The sequence below is a fragment of the Ylistrum balloti genome, unplaced genomic scaffold (genome assembly GCF_031769215.1).
Source record: "Ylistrum balloti isolate Yb309-2 unplaced genomic scaffold, AGI_CSIRO_Ybal_v1 Utg370314, whole genome shotgun sequence".
Lineage (NCBI taxonomy): Eukaryota > Metazoa > Mollusca > Bivalvia > Pectinida > Pectinidae > Ylistrum > Ylistrum balloti.
Window position 1 is genome coordinate 586,011 of NW_026782232.1, and position 12,953 is coordinate 598,963.

The 12,953-nt window shown below is 37.8% G+C and overlaps 1 long non-coding RNA gene across 1 annotated transcript in view; it reads left to right on the top strand.

Annotated features, from left to right (window-relative positions):
• The window catches only part of LOC132553301 (uncharacterized), a 40,788-nt gene extending 36,421 nt beyond the window's left edge, over positions 1–4,367 (top strand). The window contains exon 3 of the long non-coding RNA XR_009554349.1: positions 4,261–4,367. This is a non-coding gene — a long non-coding RNA (uncharacterized LOC132553301). The remainder of the gene's footprint in view (positions 1–4,260) is intronic.
• Positions 4,368–12,953: the final 8,586 nt, after the last annotated feature.

Genomic DNA, 12,953 nt, shown 5'->3' on the forward strand with positions numbered 1-12,953 from the left:
AAAAGGTGACACACCACCTTAGAATTGTTCAGATTATAAAACTGGCCACGGTGACTTACATACACATTCATTCACACTGAACAAACATGAATGGGCGACTACAATGTCTGTTTATAAATAAGGTCAAATCCTCTTACGAAAACATTGAACTAAATATTGTGTACTCTGATGGAAATAATGTAACTTTGTAAAATGTTTTGATAAAAGAGACTGAAGTCTTGATTTCTGTGTTTGTGTTGTGGGATAGTTCTGTGTGTGAGATATATGTGTGACATATGATTCCTTCACTATACTTATGATACCTGAACAACAACAAAGGTAAGATTACCTGGAGGTGTAACCACCCTGGGATAGTGTAATAATGGTGCACTAGGTTTCCCAGTCTGCTATAGCTAGCTACAGTGATAATAGAGTGTTTATTTCCCTGTAAATTACTATAGCTCATTGATATGTTTTTATCGCATGAAGGCCCATGTAGAACTGGTGTATAATTAATATACAGATAATGATGGATGTGTGGGACAAGTGGAGATTGTGGAACTTCAGCTCACCAGGGTTTGGGAAGGGATGTGTGGACAAGGGGATGGAGGAACCTCAGCTCACCAGGGTTTGGAAAGGGATGTGTGGACAAGGGGATGGAGGAACCTCAGCTCACCAGGGTTTGGGAAGGGATATGTGGGACAAGGGGAGATTGTGGAACCTCAGCTCACCAGGGTTTGGGAAGGGATGTGTGGGACAAGGGGATGGAGGAACCTCAGCTCACCAGGGTTTGGGAAGGGATGTGTGGACAAGGGGATGGAGGAACCTCAGCTCACCAGGGTTTGGGAAGGGATGTGTGGGACAAGGGGAGATTGTGGAACTTCAGCTCACCAGGGTTTGGGAAGGGATGTGTGGACAAGGATGGTGGAACCTTATCTCACCAGGGTTTGGGAAGGGATATGTGGGACAAGGGGAGATTGTGGAACCTCAGCTCACCAGGGTTTGGGAAGGGATGTGTGGGACAAGGGGATGGACGAACATCATCTTACCAGGGTTTGGGAAGGGATGTGTACATATTGGACAGGGGATGGAGGAACCTCAGCTCACCAGGGATTTGGAAGGGATGTGTGGGACAAGGGGATGGAGGAACCTCATCTTACCAGGGTTTGGGAAGGGATGTGTGGGACAAGGGGATGGAGGAACCTCATCTTACCAGGGTTTGGGAAGGGATGTGTGGACAAGGATGGTGGAACCTTATCTCACCAGAGTTTTGTTAGGGATGTGTTGGACTAGGGGATGGTTAGGATCTTTTCCTACCAGGGGTTGGGAAGGAATGTCTAAACAATCCAGAACCTTGTCCATGGGAACTGCAGACTTCTAGAAGGGTGGGGAGAGATATGATCTAAGTTTGTCACACCTAATGGGGGGAAAGTTGACTGGAAACTCCTATCAGAGAGTCAGGGGGATGCCAAAGTCCCTGCCTCTTGTAGAAACTTTTGTCCTGATCAGGAGGCATATCAAAGTCCCTATCACACTGTAGGAAACTGTGTCCTATCAGAGACTGGGGGGATGTCAAAGTCCCTATCACACTGTAGGAAACTGTGTCCTATCAGAGACTGGGGGGGGGGGTGTCAAAGTCCCTATCACACTGTAGGAAACTATGTCCTATCAGAGACTGGGGGGGATGTCAAAGTCCCTATCACACTGTAGGAAACTGTGTCCTATCAGAGACTGGGGGGGTGGGGGATGTCAAAGTCCCTATCACACTGTAGGAAACTGTGTCCTATCAGAGACTGGGGGGGGGATGTCAAAGTCCCTGTCCCACTGTATAAACTCTTGCTATAAGAGAGGACAATTTACAACCTATGTCTTACTAGGGAGTGGTGAATGTCCCAGATCTTAATATAGATCTACAATTTATTGTAGCATGGTCTAAGAAAGGGTAACCAATGTTAACATTCTTCTGCAGGAGTTAAGTGAATGGGACACTGAAATATTGTGACTGGATCATGTCTCTAACCTGTAGAACCCTTCCTTTGTCAGCAGATAATACTCCCTAGCTTTAATTCTTGCAAGGTCATTCCATGAGATTTTCCACCTGGCTGCAGCTCATTGACCGTTCTGTTAAACACTCCCTGTGGAGGGTAGGGTTGTCCACACTAGTCTATCTTACTAGTGTATAACTGGCACCTCCTCTGTAGCACGCTAGCAGCCACATAAACATGTAACCTGGTGTCTCCTCACTTCATTTCCTTGGATTTTATACCTAGTGTTGTCCAACTTAGGATTGTAACACCTCAGTTAAAGTCTGTGACACATGTACATACTTAATTGTTTATTGTACCAGTCTTGTTTTTATTCTGAGTGTCAAAAATACGAAGGAGGAAATATTTTTGGCGTAGTCTTTCTCCTGTGTGATTTTCTACTTGGCTGAATCTGATTGACCGCAGGACCATTTTTGTTACAATCTCAGAGCAGGTAGGTATTTTTGATTTAGAGGTGTATGTTTTACATACATATAGCCTTGTATATTGTAGCTGGTAAGAAGTAACACTGCTGTATTTGTTAGGTTTGAAAATAGGTATTACACTTGGCTTTATTTTAGAAGGTTGGGAGAGAAGAGGGGTAGAAAGTCAGGGGGGGGGGGGAGGGGGGAGCTGGAGGTACCTCAGGTGTATGGATTAACACAGGACTTTGTATATGGGCCACACATATATGTATACAAAGCCATGTATGTAAAATCAGGCACCAATAGATCCTGTTAACATACCTGTGTTTATAGTGGAGTCATCGTGGTGGTGGTCAAACACGAAAGATAAAAAAAACCTTTGCTAATATATTCATATCTCTTAATATGATACTTTTGTAGTGTTGATAAAGAATTCATGCTCAAAACAGGTATACCCTCATCAGCTACAGGTGTTTAGGGAGTTATACCGGTCAGGTGAGTTGTGGGTCCAGGATTATTTATTTATATATTACTCACCTCCACCTGTCCTCAGGTGAGTAAAACACATGGCCAGAGGGACAGGTAAAATAATTGAATTAATAGTGTAAGCTGGATGCCAGATATTGGCAGATGTAAATGTTATCTTGTTCGTAGCTGATTTATAGTACAGGCCCAGAGGAAAACACCAACATTCTGACCGCAAATTATTGATCAATTGATTGGAGATTAATACACACCCAGATCTCTTATCTGTTATAGATACTGGACATCATTGTACGTTATTTATATCAGACATTACATACATTTATTACTAATTATTGAATCTATTAGGAATTAACTTGCCTCAGTGAGAGAGGATTGGGTTATAACTGCACAGCTCAGGTTATAATCAGCAGATCTATACAAGGTATTTAAGTTCTGTTTATTTACCTGTGTTGACGAGATCTATATGTGTGGGATTATTATACCAGGTAATGCACGTCGGCGTCCATATAACTAATCGTGTCAGAGTTGGAAATCAGGCCAAACATTGAAGTTTTATCTTCTGTGTCATCAATATCGTGTTTCTTTGGCTTACATTGTCTTATTATGGAAGATTTAATACTAACTCATTGTTGTACGGTAAGCAATATACTGCCTAATATCGCTGGTGAAGTCGTGATCAAAACTATCTAAAAACACACAAGGAGACAGTTATAGTATAGATTGTTTGATACGGATTGCAAATTCAATTTTAAATCTCATAAATTCTGTTCTGTAAGTGGAATATTACAATTTAAACAGTTTTCATATGTTTGTGTCAGAAATGGTAAATAGCATTATCAGGGAAGTTTTCCAGGATGGTTGTCTTCAAGTCTTCATCATACAGCTATCATTGAATTTCCAGCCACTCACAAGGTTGTTCTGATGACTGAAATTTTGTTTCAAATTTATCTGTGTAATGTTAAAATCTTTTTGATAGAAAACAGAAGGTAAATGCGACACTTTCAGTGAAGGAGTAGACAAAGACTGATGTTTTCATATTACTGGTCAGCTAGTAACAATAAACTACAATAAGTGGTGTTTGTTTGAAACAGAAGTATAGACAAATCTGTTTATCAGGAATATTTTGAGAAAACAAGGATCTAGGAATGAAAACAAAGCACTTGCATATCTACCAGAAGGTGTGCAGGCTCACAGAAACTTGATGACACGGGCATGTGATAAGAGGTTAGAATTATATGTGTGTACGTGTCGGGTTACTTATTCTACAGCCATCTGTCACATGCATGCATTATAAACATTTGTTGTATACACACTGCACTACCTCTATATATGTGTTGTCTTTTCAGGACTTATGTGTTGGAGAACAGACCACTACTCAAAGCAGCTAACTAGGTGGCAGGAACTGTACGGTGGTTCTAACGTTTTCTTCCAAGACGAGACGGGGTTGTCCCCATCAATGGTAAGATTTTCTTTCTCTTCAGTTTTGTTTCTTGAATGGCTGGTACAGCAGAATTACAACATTGTAAACTTGAAAAACATTTTCTTTCCCTACTGACCACACAGTATGCTAAAATTACTTTCAGAATGAATATAAACTTTTTCCGTACATATCATTATGTCCCTCTGCCCCCTGACTGGCAACAGTACAGTGTCTTCAATATATTCCGCCTTTAGCTTAGTATTCTATTTTATAGCTTTGTCTGAATGAGAAGGAAAAGATTATTTAATGTCACATCAACAGCAATGGTGATGTAAGGAAAAGCTTAAGTAGTTTCAGGCTATTTGGTATATAATGAAAAAAATAAAGTTGAATATGATATTATTAGGTATGTATGTTGCTCTTCAGAAACCATCTTCCACAAGAAATGGATATTTTCCTATTTACTTACTGTAAGGTTTCAGTGTGGCAGTTCTTAACCCTTCATTGCATATATGTATCTCCAGACAATGTATTGGACACTTATCATTCCCCAAGATTGGTATATTCTTTATGCTAGGCTAAAATGATCATTACCGACCACTTACATGCATCTATAGACAAGGTTGTCAGCTCAAGACTTTCAGACACTCAGACATGGTAAGCTAATTATCTACTGCACCAAAAGGGATGTACTTTATATAATGCATCTCTTAGGATGATTTTTGTCAGAGACAGAATGTAATATCCATGGTTACCAACATTGTCAGCGTACACATAAAAAATAAATAAAAATGAAATGGTAGAAGATTTTGGTGCAATGTGTTGTAGTTGAAGGATGTAATAACTAACACAGAGTGACAGATGGCAGCACATCTGCGGGAGGATGGGGGTGGGGCGAGAGAAGTGTAGGGAGAGAAGCTCTCTCAGGGGTGGAAGGAAGGAGTGGTAAAGGGAGGGGACAGGGATAGTGGGATGAGGGGAGGAGGTAAATATAAGGAGAGGGGTAGTAGGTAAAGGGAAGTGGGGTAGTGGTGTGTGTGAGATGGGGGGTAGAGCATGTACATGGAAGAGGTGTGTGAAGCAGGTGGCGGGGGTTGGTTGGTTGGAGGTACAGAGGACAGGATAGTGTTGTAGTGAGAGGAGCTGGTGTGTATCGAGGGACAAGGGAATCAGGTATAGGAGGGGGGTAGTGAAGTAGAAGCGGGGAAGGGAGTCAGGTAGAGGGAGGGGGTAGTGAAGTAGAAGGGGGAAGGGAGTCAGGTATAGGGAGGGGGTGGTGAAGTAGAAGGGGGAAGGGAGTCAGGTATAGGGAGGGGGTAGTGAAGTAGAAGAGGGGAAGGGGAAGGGAGTCAGGTATAGGGAGGGGGTTGGTGTATAAGAAGGGGTATACCAGTAGGTAAAGGAAGCTCTGTTGGTGGAGACTGTTATAGAAAAGTTCTCTTATTATCCAGCATCGTCCTAGCAGGACAAACAATTAATGTTGCAAACTTGCCATGAAACGCAATAAACATAGCATACATGTTTTGTTTTATTTGCATTTTGTGTGTACATGCAAGCTTGCATTATCTGTTCTTCCTGGCACTCCTCAGTAGTATGTTTTATCAGAAGTATCATTTTACTGGTTTAAATACAAATTAATGAAGGTTATCAGAAGTTTTAGAGTGATTGTCAGCTAGAATTTCTGACAGAACTTTCAGAGTAACATGTAAATTCACATGTATGTATGTAAGTGAGTTTTATGATTGCTTCATGTGAGTTAATCATGGCATGGGGTTCATCCTACTATCTCTGTCAATGATTATTTGAAATGTCATTCTGATAAGACAGGTTTTTGCATGCAAAATACCAATGTAGTTAGTATCATTGTTACAATGGGATAAGGATATATAGCTTTATTTCCATCATTAAAAATTTTCCTATTTGTTTGATTTTTGATGAAAGAAATATGGAAAGTCTTTTTATTTTTGAATGGAAAATGAATTAAAACTCGTATATGTTTTGGGCATTATCAGATATTTTCCATGTTTAATGTGCAGATGTGTTGAACTGGCCGTCTTTGCTGAGGGAAGTTACCATATCCTACAGATTTTGTTTTACATGCAGATGCTGCACCGCAGGGTCCTACTGCCATGTAGATCTGTGCAGCATCACATTTTAATCTCATGTGACATTTCTTCTCTCAGCTCGACTCTTTCTGTACTTTTATCTGGGAAAATCCTGCCTCTTGTATTTGCTAGGTTTTAAACTACATGTGTCTATACTTCAATAAAATGTTGAAATTTTTTTTTACGGGCTGTTAAGTTTTTTATTTCCAAAAGATTGCATTCGGAGATTAAGTACTAGTTTAAAATAATGATATTTTCATTGAAATTTGTCACAATATAAAATGTCATTTCTACCACCTTGTTTTAACTGCTTGGGATGTAGTAACTTTCAAGTGAAGATTCAGACAAATATTGTCATTGCAGCAGTGAGAATATTACACTACATAATTTCATACAATCAAAATGAAATAACATTTACCACATAACACATTAAAACAAACATTTGTCTCCATTCAAATATGAATATCACAGAAAGTGCCACACATGCTATAATAGCTGGCAGTGTGCTGTTGCTTGGTATGTTTGGGCAAGGATTACCATCATGGCTATAAGACAGATAAAGTTGTCCCTTATGAAGGCAGGCACCTGTCCTTATCAACCTACAGCACACCTAACCCCCATCTGAGGATCATTACCAAGTGTACATGTACAGATGGTTTACTTGTAAGGGAGGTGATGACACTGGTATATCAAGTTTGATGATAATTTCCTCCATAGCAATTTTTGTTCCCTCATCAAATTGCTTCAAGTATTGAAAATGTTTATCAATATAAAGTTCATACTTTACTGATGACCTTTAACCTTAGGAAGATTGGGTACTGTACAGCTGACCTTTGACCTTAGCTAGATTGGGTATCATACTGATGACCTTTAACCTCATTGAGGTTGAGATGTAATGTGTTTAGCGAGAGTTATTGGTACTGTTATTTGACATTAAATCTATTCATCCTCTTTTTCAAGTCTCTTTAATATTATCAAAATGATTACTTTTGAATTCTGTAAAATCCTTCATCTTTTCTTCTTTAATGACATGATATAGAATACAGTAGGCAGTGTTACATATATATGATTGTTTTGTCATATTGGCCAACAAGTATAGATATTAAGGACACTAGGTTTAAATAGACAGCAGGTTCATATGCCATGCAGTGTCACTTCCATTTCAAAACAGAAGTGGGGTCAGAGAAAAACCTGTTGTTACAGATTTGCCAAGGTTACAATGTTTTTATAGAATATTGCGATTAATCAGTCAGGTAAACTGCTATTCTGCAAAAATCTGTGACAGTGTATATTGATGTGGCTCTAAAGATGTGCTGAGGCTCTGATGCAACACCTGGCTGGTATTGACCTTTTTTTCACAGCTCAAGGAGAAAGAAATGTTTGCTCTAAATACTAAACACTTGACTGTATTTATCCAGCAATAAAACCATGTTTAATAGTAAACCCAACTGTTACTTCTTCAGTATAGAATTTTACCAATCTTATGTCACTGTCCTGTATTAAGCTTTGCTACCTTGACTTTTATATAATGTAATATATTGGTCTCTTGAAAATTGCTATCACAGTATGAATGCTTCCATTGTAACTCTTACACTATGCTATGTTTGTTAGTGTTTTACTGTTTTACTCTCACACCATGCAATGTTTGTTAATGTGTTACTCTCACACTTTGCCATGTTTGCTAATGTTTTACACTCAATCTATACAATGTTTGCTAATGTTTTACTCTCACTCTGTACAATGTTTGCTAATGTGTTACTCTTGCTCTATACAATGTTTGCTAATGTTTTACTCTCACTCTATACAATGTTTGCTAATGTTTTACTCTCACTCTATACAATGTTTGCTAATGTTTTACTCTCACTCTATACAATGTTTGCTAATGTTTTACTCTCACATCATGCAGTGTTTGTCAATGTTTTACTCCATGGATTTTTTTCTTGCCTTATTTCATGTCTACTTTATTGATTTATTGGTCAACTTGATAGTCTGTCTTTGTTATACATCACTGTTTATGTAAGTAAGCCTACTGTAATGTCACACATATTCATAATAAATAGTCTGAACTCATAATCACTGTGTTCATCAGTGCCACAGTAAGCTGTGTATTGATCATGAAGTACTAATACTGCAAGAGGATAAAGGTAATATTGGTGCCTGGAATATCACCACAGATCTATAGAGTTATTACTACTTACTGACACAGTGCTTCATATACTGTAGAAAGCTCGGGCAAGAGTCTCAATTTAAAATCTAATATTCTGAAAGATTATACTCTGTTGGTGTCAACCTGTCATTACATACATAGTAAGATGTCAGATAGTAAGAACATATTTAAAAAATTTTGTGTTTGTTCTCAAATTACTTACTTTTAAATTAAAAATAATCGATTTAGCGAAGATTTTAAATTCTGACTTACATTTCATGATACTGGCCCTTTTAAGATCATCTGAACAATGTCAATGGATTGCAGATATGTTTCAAAGCAGAACCAAATTAAAAAGGCTTATTAAAGTGGAATTAACTTGCTTTAGGATCTGGCTGTTTGTGGGTGTAGTCTTTGGATCAGCTATAAACAGATTATAAGAGATTATCAACTGTTTAATGCCTTTGAATAGTTTGAGTGTCGACAGGTTTTAGCACTGTTTAATGCTGTAAAACACAGTATGACATCAGCAGACTGCACCAAGCTGTGTTGTCATAACTTCTGTACACACAAGGCATACACTATCTTAAGATGATTATAAATCCATCTATTATGTTTCTTTGTTTATTATCAGTGAATTGGAATGTACCACTGACAATGTTTTGTTAGAAGGCCCACCAGCGTCTGATTACTGTGACACTTAAAGTTTAATCTTCCATGAAAAATTGTCTAAAGTTGTACAGTTACTGATTCCATGCTTTGTCTATGTGACATTTTTTACTCGTTTCATTTTGACAATGTGACATAAGCCTGCTTGGTTTGTCTTCCTGACAACATTTACTTGTTTCAGTTTGTTTATTGTGACAAATTATCTTGTTTGAATCTGATAAAAATCATCCTCACGGGAAATAACATATCCCGACTCAGGTTTGTTGAAGCTTTCTCTGTTGTACAAGACATCATTCTGTGATAATATTAAAGGTAGGAGATTTAAAATTGAATTTGTATGCTAATGAATTACCTTATCATACAGGGATAAGGAAAAGTGTGGACAGGTAAAACAGAGGCAGGGCACAGCAGATTATACAGGTGTCTTTAGTCAGTGTTGGCCAGGAAATCTACCCCCAGATGGCTGGGTATCCTGTCTCAATTTATATTTAATAAGTAAGCAAACTAACAAGAGTGGCTGATGGTGCCTAGTGGTACATATAAGAAAGTGGTCAGTCTGTGGCCAAGCTAATCAGTGGCCACCATGGGTCAGTTATGGAACTTAACAATTTTGTCGACAAGCAAGTCAGATGTTTACCTTTATTAATTGTATGCACTAAGACTGGCCTGGCTTTTCACTATTACATAAGGTTTCAAAGATTTGGACTGTTTTATGCCCTTGTTTAGTATATGTGAGAGTGTGTGGGAGTCTATAGGTTTGTTAGGTAAGGAGTGTATTCAGACAGTTGTGTAATAAGGTGTAGGAGTGTAAGAGATCAACAAGAGAGAGGTTCTCTCCGGTCTACTAGGGGTACAGGTGGTTTTTCAGGTATGTATCACAGGGGTAAGGTTTTCTCAGTAGGTGCTTTTTCTATAAGCCTGTTAAAAAAACTATGTTTTCAGGGTACAGAATTGGCTTGTTTGTACAGACTAGTAACATTTTTCTATAAGCCTGTTAAAAAAAACTATGTTTTCGGGGTACAGAATTGGCTTGTTTGTACAGACTAGTAACATTTTTCTATAAGCCTGTTAAAAAAACTATGTTTTCGGGGTACAGAATTGGCTTGTTTGTACAGACTAGTAACATAAACAGTGATTATTACTTTGTTTAATGTTTGCTTTGAAGTAATTAGCAAATGGACACAGATCTGGTCATAATGTGATCTAAAGATAAAGCACCTGCTAGTACCTGGTATTGTGATATTTATCATTTGTTTGATCACATGCACAGTAACTATTGATGAATATATAAACATGAACTAATTGAAAATAAAGTACTTAAAATCCTTTAAAAACAATGAAATATATCTGTAAATTTCCTAGCGGAGGTCTAAATTTCCATCAGAAATAGAAATATGAATGGTTGTTGACATCAGCACTGAATGTTTTTTGCTGCGTAAGAGGCCACAGCTACGGATGGTTTTTCTTCATTCATAGGTATTTACACAGCTATTAATATTATTAGGGGGTAATAGGTCATGGGACACAGATCAAAGGCCACTGTAATATATCTAGCAGGTATAGGCTATGTCAATATGTTTACACCATTACCAACTTGTTCAATATTTGGGGACGAGCTTGTGCCATGTATGTAGGGTAATTTTTGGGTCAAGAGGGTCATAACTGTTGAAATCCCTGCAAGCTTTTTTGGGTGGCTGAATACTCATTCAGGTTGTGTGTGGCCATCGTCTTTTGTGGTAATTGTATAAGGTACTCTAAAATAGGCTTAACATAGACCCATCGGATTGCCTTTGTAACCTAAACACTCTCCATTTGTGGGGCTACTTTTTATTTTGTACTAGTTTTCTTACCACATGTGTATGAATGGGAACTGTTATTTGTTTTGTGACACAGGACTTACAGAGAATTTAATCCTGGTTTACATATGGATCAGGCACAGTCAGTGCAGGAGACTCACACACAAGTCTTTGTTGTAAGTTCTATGTTCATAATTCTGCAAGGTATGCAGTGTTTTGCCAACCATTCAAAGTGAAATATCTGGTTATGACCAGCTCAAACAAGGTTGAAAGGGTCAAAACAAGGGTCATTTGCATAACAACCTTTTTGCATCATTTTCCTAACTTTTTTCATTAAAACATGGAGTATAAAACATATACACAAATAGCTAAACCACTATATGATAGCAATTATATACCGACCTCTTCATAATTCTGAATCTGCAACTGGCTGCTATGGCTGCTGGTAACACTAAATTGTTCATTATCCCAGTATGTACAGACATATGTCATTGTCTAATTCCTACCTCTGAGTACCTCTTTCTTTTACATGTATCATTCTGTTATTGAAACAAACACCAGTGTTGTATATCTTCTTTTAAAATCAGGAAGAAACCTGAGACTGTTATTGCATGCAAGAAACCTATCAAAAGTCGCACATTGTCTTTGTTCTGCTTTGCCTGGTTCTAATCACATTTTGAGGATAATCATTAAAAATCTTGCCAAAAATCTCTGAAACTTAAGATGAATGGTTTTAGATACTTCTTGTGAAAAATGCTAAAAATGAATATTGTCCAGATTCGGTGATGACCTACTAACGTTACAATAATGGGCTGCCTTTTTCTTACAAGAACCTGTGTAGTAATAATTTTATAAATGACATGTTGATCCACAGTTTGATTAGTCTAGTATGATAAAGACTTTATTAGATTAGATAAATTCAGAATTCTAAACTTTTTTTAACATGAATTTTGACATGTCTTATTTTCTCGCAGTGCCAGCTTCAGTAAGTAGCCTTTGGCAGTGTTTGCTTGCAATGTGGAATGTCTACCTCTTCAAAGAAAATTGGATTAACAATTAAATCATAGATATGAAAATACATGAACAATAAACTACCCATCATTTTTGCAAGAAGTCTCTGCCTCCCTTTCATAACACCCTATCAAATGGGGTATCTTTTTGTCGCTCAATAGTGTACAGACAAGACGACTCTGGGTTGAGCGGGACTACTGACATCTGAGCGAATAGCATGTAATAGTGGTAAAACTTGAGGTGTTCCAAAGCAAGTTGTCTTGAAGAAAAAACGTGGGTCATTTGATAAGCTAATGGGTCAAACGAGTGAGTCTAATATTGTCTTAATATTGTGGTGACATGGGGAAATCGGGTGAGTTGGCAATACTGATGTATAAGAGATCATTGTAACATGGCTGCATTTTATCTGATGAAAATAATATATTGTAAAACCAAGAGTATGGTGACTGATAGGGCCTTCATCCATTCCATATTGTAAGTCACAGGTTGTGAACCCAATGCCATACTTGTTAGGGAGATCTGTGATTAATGTGATCTTTCACCTATGTGTGGTGTAGACAGATATATCTCAGTCCGAGAGTAATATTTTTGAACTTTTAAAGCCAAGTGCTAAACTTAAAGAATATTTCTGGGATGATTTTAGAGAACTCTGTCAGCATCATGCATGTGTAATTGATTAATTTATCCCAGACTTTAAGAGAGTAAAGCATAATATATACTGTTAAATGGAAGAATGTTTTAGGTTAGAGTGATTATAGACCCAATGTTGGATTTGTTGGTGTGTGGGATGATAGGGACATTTTCTGTCATATCCTACTGAAAGCTGCAGGTAAATATGTCAGCATTGTAATTTGTTTGTTTGGCAGAGTATCAATCTCTTGTCTAATGATTT